Source organism: Callithrix jacchus, chromosome 10, assembly GCF_049354715.1.
Source record: "Callithrix jacchus isolate 240 chromosome 10, calJac240_pri, whole genome shotgun sequence".
Taxonomy (NCBI): domain Eukaryota; kingdom Metazoa; phylum Chordata; class Mammalia; order Primates; family Cebidae; genus Callithrix; species Callithrix jacchus.
The window spans coordinates 116,097,567-116,107,687 of record NC_133511.1 but is presented as its reverse complement, the minus strand read 5'-3'; positions in this window follow the sequence as shown (position 1 = coordinate 116,107,687).

Genomic DNA, 10,121 nt, shown 5'->3' with positions numbered 1-10,121 from the left:
GTGTCTGCCTTTCAGTCTCTGCTGGAGGTATACTTCTCAGCCTGTCAGCATGGCCACTGCCAGGCTATCGCCCTTCATAAGAAATAGTCTCCTTTCCAAATCTGCATAAATCTCATGATTTTTCTGTTGGCATAATTCAGGATCCCTGGGCTACCCCTGACATTAAATTATAAGCCCACTAGACTAAAAGTTCTTCAGACCCCTCAGTCTATCTGACCCTTAATTAGTATAATTGTGGTTAAATTACTTTTTGTGCCTCTCCTCCTCACATTCACAGATGTTTACAGGAAAAAAAAAAAAAAGTCAAGGAGATTAAGTCAGTTGTCCAAGGTCTCAGAGCCACTAAGTACAGAGCCTTATCCCAGGTCCAGTTCTGTTGAACTCCAATAAATGTCTCCTTTCTACTTCTTTCCTTTTCCGTTATTGCCTCTTCCCCTTTCACAGGACCCTGACTGTAAAAATATATAGGCAGATAACACTGCAGTTGATAACATTACGCTTCTATTGAAAGAAGTTTTTCTTCCTTTGTGGTATTATTTCAAATCACTTGGCATCCTCATTTATTCATTCATGGATTCCTTCCCGGCCCTCTGTGGAGAGCCATGTAGGGTATGAAACGAGACTCCTACATGCAGGACCAATATTTAGCAAGTAAACTCAGGAAGGTCATTTGCAGCCATGGTTAGTTCGGATTGGCTGGGCCTACAATTTGCAGAGCGGTAAAAATTTTGACTATTTCCCTTGGATATATGCCAGAATAATTGTCTGCATTGGTATCCCCTATAGTGCTCAATTAGAATGCACACAGCCCAAGACAGTGAGGCAGGGTAGGAGGTGGTCTGAGTCTGGTACTATAGGCAAGAGACACAGGGCCAGCGCTATCTCTGCTCCAATCTATCTTTGTGTGACCTCGTGCGTATCACTTCCTCTCTCTTGGAATCAGCTTTTTCATGGGCAAAGGTATATATTAGCTGGTACTATTACATTTTTGTAAAAGAAAGTAGTATGCGCCTATGTGCCTGGGTCCACGTGTGGAAGGTGACACACCCACCTGTTCACAGTGGTCATCTCTGGGGAGCACAGCTGGATGAAGAAGGTCTTTTTTACCTTATAAAACCTCTTTACACTTTTATTTTTCATAACAAGCATGCGTTGGAATTTTTTTAAGTTAATAGCTAAAAAGTCCTGTTTGTTCCTGTTTTACCAAAAGTGACACTTCTTTTCTGAGGTCACATGGGGCCTTGGCATTTGAGTGTGAGGGCTGTCTTCCCTGCATGGTCCTTATGCTGCCTCTGAACAACTGCGGGATGTGAGTGCTGGACACCAAATGATGCCTCCTAATCTCCCAGCGCAGCAAATGCTGCTCAGGGCTGGAAACAAAACATCCTCAGAGAGCTTTCCTTGTCCTCCTCCTGTTGGTGTCTTATCCTTGTCAGCAAATGATTCACCACCATTCAGCCAAGGCATGTTTATTTTCACTTCTATCTACAGCTATGAAATGCCCACAGACTAACCCCAGGTTCTGGGAAAGAGCTATAACCAAGCATGCTGATTTCCCAGACTCCTTCGAATTTATAATGCAATGAAGTGCTTGTTCCTAGGTCAGGAGGCTAGGGGACTGAGCAGCATGATTACTTATCCCTGTCCTGGGAAGAAACAAGAGGGAAAAAAGATTTGCTTTTCTATAAAACAGCCATCTCTCCAGCAAATAATCCAGTACCAAATTGCCTTATGATAAACCAATCACATTTTTAAATAAAAGAATGTAAACATAGAGATTAGAAGGAAGCATTGCATTGAAAGAGCACTAGGCTTTGGATTCAGACAAACCTGGATGCAACCCCAGACCTTGAACAAATCATTTAACCCACTTCCCTGAAAGAACACCTTATTTTGTGCCAGGTACTCTGCTGAGCATTTTGTATCCAACAGCTCAAGCTTGAAGAGCTTTTCATTGTTTTCATTCTGTAACAGATGAAGGAAGTGGGACTCGGGGAAGAGAGCCATGAGAGCCGGAGGACTCAGTTGATGAAATGAAAAGCCCAGATTTCAGTTCAGGTCTTGAGAAGCACCCATTCCTCTGGCCAGTGCTGCCTCTCCTCATACGTGGTGGGGAGAAAAGGCTTCTGCTCCAAGCACACTGTTGGAACCAGCTGGAACCAGGAGCAATCCCATACCCTTTGCCATGAGCCTTCTTTAACTGCAAATGCCCTAGGAGGGACAAAAATCAAGACTCTGATACTGAATAGGAAGGAGAAACACCAAGCATACATCAGTGAACGGAAATTGTGCTTTGGCATCTAAAGAACCTGGATTCAAATGCTAGCTCTGTCGTGTGTACTGTGACCTTTGGCATTTTACCTGACTTCTGTGGGTCTTAGTTTCCTAATGTGCAAAAGTAGAATGGTGAGATGTTAAAAGAGAATATAAAGCACCTAGCCCAGAGGCTCATTTAGAGCAGTAGCTAGTCTCAGAAAAAGGAGGAGCCCCTAGAGGGCTCCAGTGATGAGGCATCTGGGGATGCTGGGGTCCCAAGGCTGCAAGCAGGCACGGAGCTTGTCGGTGCTGGGGGAACTGCCGGACAGCGGCTGGGAAAACCTAAGTAATGCAGAGCTCGGGCTGGCATTGCAGCAAGAAAGCACCTCTTTCCAGACCACGTGCACATGGTACGGGGGTGTAAAACGTCGTAGAAACCCAGGCAGAACTTGTTGACCACTGGCTCAACTACACTGGCGCCTGGGCGGCTCCATCAATGTTAACCTCTCCTTCCTCCGCAGACTTAACCTAAGTTCTCAGCCAAGTGCCAGAAAGGCCAGGCGTACAACCCGGGGTACCATCAGGTTGTAGGTCACAGCCAGAGTACAGGTCCATCACAGCATCTACTCTGTGAAGGTCTCGGAGACCCCTGACAGTCAGCCCCTCTTCCCGCAGCATGTGCGGACCCCTCAGCAAGCACCTGGAGAACCACGCAGATGCAGGAGGCCAAGTACCTGGCAGAGATGCTTGTGCTCAGGTGTGGCAAGCACATCCTCACCTGTGTGGAGGCAAGTACTTGTGGCTGGCAATTTTTTTGTGCCTCAGCTTGGTCCTCTTTAAAATGGAGTTAGTGTGTTAAATTCCTAGGTTACTTGAGAAGACTAAATGAGCCAATGGAAATAAAGCAGTTTGGAACAGTGTCTGATCTTTCTAAATGTCAAAGTTCAAGTCTATGACAATTTGTTGCTGCTTTAAGATTGGGACCCCAGAGTCAGATCACACAGACCGAGGCTCAAGTCCCAGCACAGCTGCTTACTAGCTCAGTGACCCTGGGCAAATTGCCCCCATCACACTAGGAATTAACCTCTTCTCTAAAGTTGGGATAATATTAAAATTGATGTCATAAAATTACTGCGATGATTAAATGAGACACTGCAAGGAAATCCCTCACCATAGTACCTGGCCTGTCACCTAGAGCTGTCATGATGTGGGGTTGACCAGAATGATCATTCTGATGGTGATGCGAGGTGAGTGGCAGAGTTCAAGGTACCATGAAGAACACAAAGATGTCCAATCAGGGCTCATGGTCGACTGGGGCAGATACACCTGATATATAAATTACTTATTGTGAAATGTGATACAGCTTTAAACATTTTCTATGGGAAAATGAAGAAGGGATACAAATTCTGGGAGAGGTCTGATAAATGGAATTTCATCTGTACCTTGAAGATTAGCTGTGAGAAAGAAAAGAGGACCTTCCCAGAAAGAAACAGAGTTTGATCCAGGGCTGGGAGCAGGAGCGCCAGATTCCTTCTGGCCTCAGCCAGACACACATAGATTGTTCGATTCTGCTGGCCTGGGAGGATCCTTTCAACAGCAACTGGAAGCTCCATTCTGATGGCCTCAGTTGATTTCCTGGAAAAGCCCCCCAGGCTCCAGAAACTCCCCGACTGAGAAAGGTGAGGTGGTGCCAAAGTAGAATAGAAGGTTTTAGCCTGAGATTAAAAAAAGAAGTGAGAGGATGGATCATCTTAGAGGAGTTATGTAATTTATCATCCAAATCTGAACTCCGGTTGAGACTAAAAAAAAAAAAAAAAAAAAAAGGTGCTTTAATTATATGGGACCATGGTCATAAACTGGAACATATGCCAGTACACCTTGATATGACTGTTTGCCACTGGGTCCTGACCTCCCTTGTCATCCTGATCTCTAGCTAGCCCTCAGATTCCACTCTCCCCATGACACACTCCCAGCATGCTCCACACACTGATCCCCCGATGTGTCATGGCAACTTCTGGCTATGCCTTTGCCTTTGAAGTTTAACTCATTAATCAAGATTGGGTTCAGATGTCAGCTCCCTTGAGAATGTATTTTTCCTTATACAAAAAAAATTAAAAAAGAGAATGTATTTTTCCTGCCCCTCCCTCCACATACACATACCCTTCAACCTCCCAGGAAGAATTCACCTCTTACTCCTCTTGACTACAACCTGTCCTTAGCAGTATGTTTATATGAGCACATTACTTGGCATGAGTTCTTTTCCCAACTTGACCAAGAGCTCGTTTAGTGTGGGGAGGGTTGGTATTGTGCTTATTGTAGTTACTGTCAGGGCTCAGCCTCAGAGCATCAGCCAGAAGAACTCTGAGGTGGGTGCTCTAAAGTTTAGAGGTACATGCTCTAAAAGTTAGCTGACTGAAAGAAAGAAAACCAGAAAGAAGTCTTTGAAGCCTCAGGTGATAGCAACCAGCTATCGGATTCTTTTAAATGACCTGCTCCTCTTGGATTCTTAAGTGTATTATTATTTCATTCCTAAATCACTTTTAAGCCCCATTTTTGTCCATTGTAACAAATACAAAGATGAATAAAACTTAGTTTTCACTGCCTCAAAATATTCTAGGCAAGTTAACCAAAAAATAATAAATGAAAGAGAGGGAAAAGGGGGAGGTGGTAGCATGAATAACCATACAGTCTCTAAGTTCCTTTTTGAACCCTGAGTAACCAGGTGGAAGGGCTGCAGTAATTCCACCGTAGCTGATGATAGCATGGAGACTGCTGGGCTACTGTCCCAGAATTGTTCCTTGGACATTACACATTGTCTTCTCTGGAACAAGCTCCTCTTGGACAATTGGGTTGTTGCCCTCTATCGGATACCGTAAGTCATGTAAAATGAAGAGGTCTTCTGCCTTATTTTGACTTCCAGGAAGCTTAGAATCAAATTTTGGTCATTTCCACATTTGTTGCTAAACTCAATTTTAGTTCCAACTTTTCTTTTTTGTCCTTCCCTCTTGAATAACTCATTTTTCAAATTTGCATCATATATGTATTTACATAAAACAGTACATTCTTTTTTTAAATAAAGAGAAATGAGTATTGAGCTGAGTAGCTGTGGAGGGAGACCTGGTAAACCTCTGAAACCCACCTCCCAGGCCTACTCTTTATCTCAGCCCCAGTCTCACTCCTCTAGCCTTATGCTTGGTCCAAATTCCATCCTGCCTGCTGATAATTCCCTTTGCCTCATAGAGATGGGCTGTTACAAACCAGATATTCTTTAGTTCCTAAAAATTTGACAATGAAAAATAAATTTAATTTCAAAACTATGTTGGGACTAATTTTTTAAAAGCAAGTGTGTGGGGGTGCAAGTAAAAGTGGGGTGTGTATGTTGTAAAAAGAATATGTTGCAGCATTGAAAGGCTGGGAATCACAAAGCTATAGGTAAACAGATTGGCAAGGTTAGGAGCTCAAAATCAGACTGGAGTTTAAAGAATATCTGCTGAGCTTCATGGTTTGGGAGTCTGGGGTTGGGAGAGTATGAGGTAGGGAAGAAAGAAAGATCTTTTTCCTTTCATTTAAACTATTTATTCATTCATTCAGTCTTAAGATGGATTCATGTATCCTCCTAAAAAAGAATACTTTACTAAGTGCTGAGGATAAAATGAACCAAAAGAAAATAGGGGGGAAAAAGTCTTTGTGACCTTGGGTTAGGCAAATATTTTTAAACATGACATCACAGCACAATCTGTGAAAGAACAAACTAGTAAATTGAACATCAACCAAATTCTTTAAATCAGGCAAAGCGGAGAAGGACCCAAAGACTCTGAAGCACAATATCCATATAAAACTGAGGTCGGCAAACAAGACCCACAGGCCAGAAACCTGTTTTTGTAAATAATTTTTTAACACAGCCTCACTCATTGGTTTATGCATTATATATTAATAGCTGCAACAGAGATCTTATACCTAACAAGACTAAAACATTTACTCTCCAGCCCTTTAGGAAATAGCTTGCTAACCCCTGATATAAAGCACAGATTGCCCAACAGATGCCCAAGATATACTGATACAGTATATCACTGTTACACTACAGTAACCCAAGTGGTTAACTGAACCTGTTACAGATACTGTACCTACCATGGTCCAGTTTTTCCTAGCCTGGAGCAGCTTTCTCCTAGAAGCTAGATCCCCTAGTTTGCCTGAGTATGCCATAAAACATCATTATTTCTGTGAACAACTTGATAAGCATTGGTATGAAACAATAATTCTCCCATTGCACAGCACCTTGCATTCTCTCCATCACTACCTGCCTTCCTCCTCTTAATCAGGTAACATTTAGTGAGCACCTATCATATGCCAGAGAAGACACAGCCTCTGCCTTCAAAGACCCCACAGTCCACCAAGAGAGAGACACATACACAAATAATTAATAGGCAATGTTATGTAATATAATAGTTATATAGGGGGAAAGTATTCCAAGTACCTCAATTTTCATCCCAGCTCTGCAACTTTGAGCAAGTGATTTAACCTTCCTGAGCTTCAGCTCTCTCATCTAGAAAGTGAGAATGGTATCAAGTGCAAAGGGCTGTGGTAAGGATTAAAAGAGCTGCTGTGTGCAAAGCACCTTTTTCCGTGTCAGAGCTCAGAATCCTTGTCTGTAGCAGTGGTAGTGACAGTCATCAGTAGTGGAAGCAGTACGGATGGAAGATAACATATAAAGTTGCAGCAAAGAGGAGTCAGCAGTGATACAGGGGTACTAATCAGAGACATTTTCAAAAAGGTGACATGGATCTTGAAGCATGAACAGTAGTTATGTGGAGACAGAGGAGGGAGCATGGATAAAATAAAATAAATAACATGAAACCTTTCAAGACTGCATATCTTGATTTTGCCTTTTAAATCTATGAGCTGCTCTTTGTGATCCAGGTGGAAATACTAAGTACACACCGACGTCTTTTGGACCTGTTGTCTGTACTCAGAAGAATAAAATCCAGATCTCTTTTTATACATAATCTTGTCACAAATGAAAAAGAAAAATGTATCCCTGATGTCCAAAATTGATTTGATGTTTACAGCTGGACTACAATGTTATAAGCTGGTCTGAGGCTCACAGCCTAGTGAGCCTAAATAATCTAAACAGTATTACAGATAACCTCAGACAAAGTGACTCGGAGACCATGGTAAAATAAAACAAGGTTACTATGTAATTTTCTCTAAACATAGACAGAAACAAGGTCACTGCATGCACAACTCACAGAATACCCATGGAATTGCCCGCACTTTCTGACAGCATCCGATCCAGAGCAAACCTCTGCTTTCTTAGAGCCACCCTGAATCACCTGACCAAAGCCAAAATAGCATAGGTTCCAACACAGTCTTACTGAGACACTTCTGTGTTTCCCAAGGTGTGCATTCTTCTGTTTACAACAAGTAATAAACCCAATTGTTTAACAACTGGTGTGTTTTTTCTAATATTTGGCTCAAGGACCTTAGCACAGGCATTGTTCCCCCTGCTCACCTGACTAACCTGTCTTTGACCACCTTGGCCTTCCTTCAGTTCCTTGAAGATAGGAAGTTCATTCCTGCCTTGGGGCTGTGCACTTAACATTACCTTTCCCCTGCTTAGATCCACTCATGGCTAGCTCCTTTTCATCATTCAGATATCAGGGGAAATGTAAACTCTTAACAATGAAAGAAAAGGAAAATGGCAAAGCTTCCTTGAAAATGGTAGAATAAAATGTAAGACACACACCAACAATGCCTACAGAACAGGCGATGCTTGTGTTCCAGTGTGTTCACACTGGCTGTTGCTAACACTTTACCAATGAGAACACCATAGAAAATTAAATCTCCCATTCCAAGTTCTGCTCCCCTTGCACCTAGATCTTTACTGGTTAGGATGCTGGGAATATTGGCTTTTTTTTTCAGTGTCCTCTCATTTGTTGTACTAGTCCATTGTATTATGCTGAGACTGGGTAATTTATAAAGTTTAGGGGCCGGGCACGGTGGCTCACGCCTGTAATCCCAGCACTTTGGGAGGCCGAGGCGGGTGGATCACGAGGTCAAGAGATCGAGATCATCCTGGTCAACATGGTGAAACCCTGTCTCTATTAAAAATACAAAAAATTAGCTGGGCATGGTGGCGCATGCCTGTAATCCCAGCTACTCAGGAGCTACTCAGGAGGCTGAGGCAGGAGAATTGCCTGAACCCAGGAGGCGGAGGTTGTGGTGAGCCGAGATTGCACCATTGCACTCCAGCCTGGGTAACAAGAGTGAAACTCCGTCTCAAAAAAAAATTAAATAAATAAATAAGTTTAATTGACTCATAGTTTCATATGGCTAAGGAGGTCTCAGGAAACTTACAATCATGGTGGAAGATGAAAGAGAAGCAGGCACCTTCTTTACAAGGTAGCAGGAAGGAGAATGAACACAGTAGGAACTACCAAACACAAAACCATCAGATCTCGTGAGAACTATCATGAGAACAGCATGAGCCCCCATGATTCAATTACCTCCACCTGGTCTCTCCCTTGAAATGTGAAGATTGTGGGGATTACATTCAAGATAAGATTTTGGGTAGGGACACAGCCAAAATGTATCATTTGTGTAATCTCCAAACCTAACTCCATCCCAAGCTTTGGAGACAGGAGTCAGGGATTAAGAGAAGAGAAATTAGTCCCAAGTCTTTACCTTACCTGTGGAATAAGGGTTGATCTGACATGAAGACACCTGCTTCAGAATGTCCTTTTTAAAAAGCTTCCCTGAGTTCCTTGTTCAAATGACACCCTGAAAGGAGTAACATATTTAGTCATTACCTCAGAATGCATCCCTCAGAATGGGCCAAATCTTTTCCCCATCATATCAGGGGAGGGATGAAATATTGCGCCCTCAAAGTACAGTAGAGGTGGGAGTTGGAGTGGCAAAAGAAGTCCGGGTCATTAGTTGCTGTTCCTAAAGCTGAAGTATTATTAGAGATGAGGGAGCTAGAGGGCGCTGCATACAAGACAGCAAGAAAGACTTAGATGTTTTCCTAAAATTAGGTTGGTTTGATGGAGAAGCTGGAAAGTACAGTAGGGAATCCGAGGACTGTAGGTCTCATTCTTCCACTTCCTAGCTGGGATGCCAGGGCAAATTGCTGAACCTCTTGGCTTCTTTATGCTGTGTTTAATGAAGGGATTGAACTAAATGAAGTCCGAGTTCCTTCTGGAATTAAGAGGAGGGTATAGGCATATGGTGGGATGATTTTAAGTCTAAATGCATGCTTTAATGTATCCTGGGCAGCTCCTTAGCTTGCACGTTTTCTTGGCTCCCTCTGGAACCTGCCAGGCTTCTCCAGGACTTGTCTGACCCGCCTACTGTGAAAGCTGCCTCCTGGGTGAACTGCCAACTCTCCAGAGAGGTGGATGATTCCTGGAGGCTGTGAGACTGGGTCAGCCTCCAGTGGCCAAAGGCCAATAGGCACAATAGGGTGAAGTCTAGGCTGTGGCCAGTAAGCAGGTGGTCTCTGAGATACTTACAGAGCTTGCTTCTCAATCCATTCTGTGAATTCAAGTTACTTGAGGCATTAAATATACTTCGTAATGTCTGTAGGTCAGTTACAAGTAATTTCTGTTGCTCGATTTGTCTATAACAATCCATATAGTTAGCTAGTTTTCATCATTTTCATTTCATAAATGAGGAAGCTCAGAAAAAAGGGCTTTTCTCAAAGTTTAGAAATTTAAATAGACTTCGCTACAGGGCAAAACTTGGTGCAAGTCTGTACGGGCTTTATCTAAGAAGTGGGTTAGAGAGAGAGAATGGATTTCAGAATAAGAGGATCTCAATTCCTATGGCACAGGATGTAGCGGAGTGAGCCTTAGGCCTGTCATATGCTA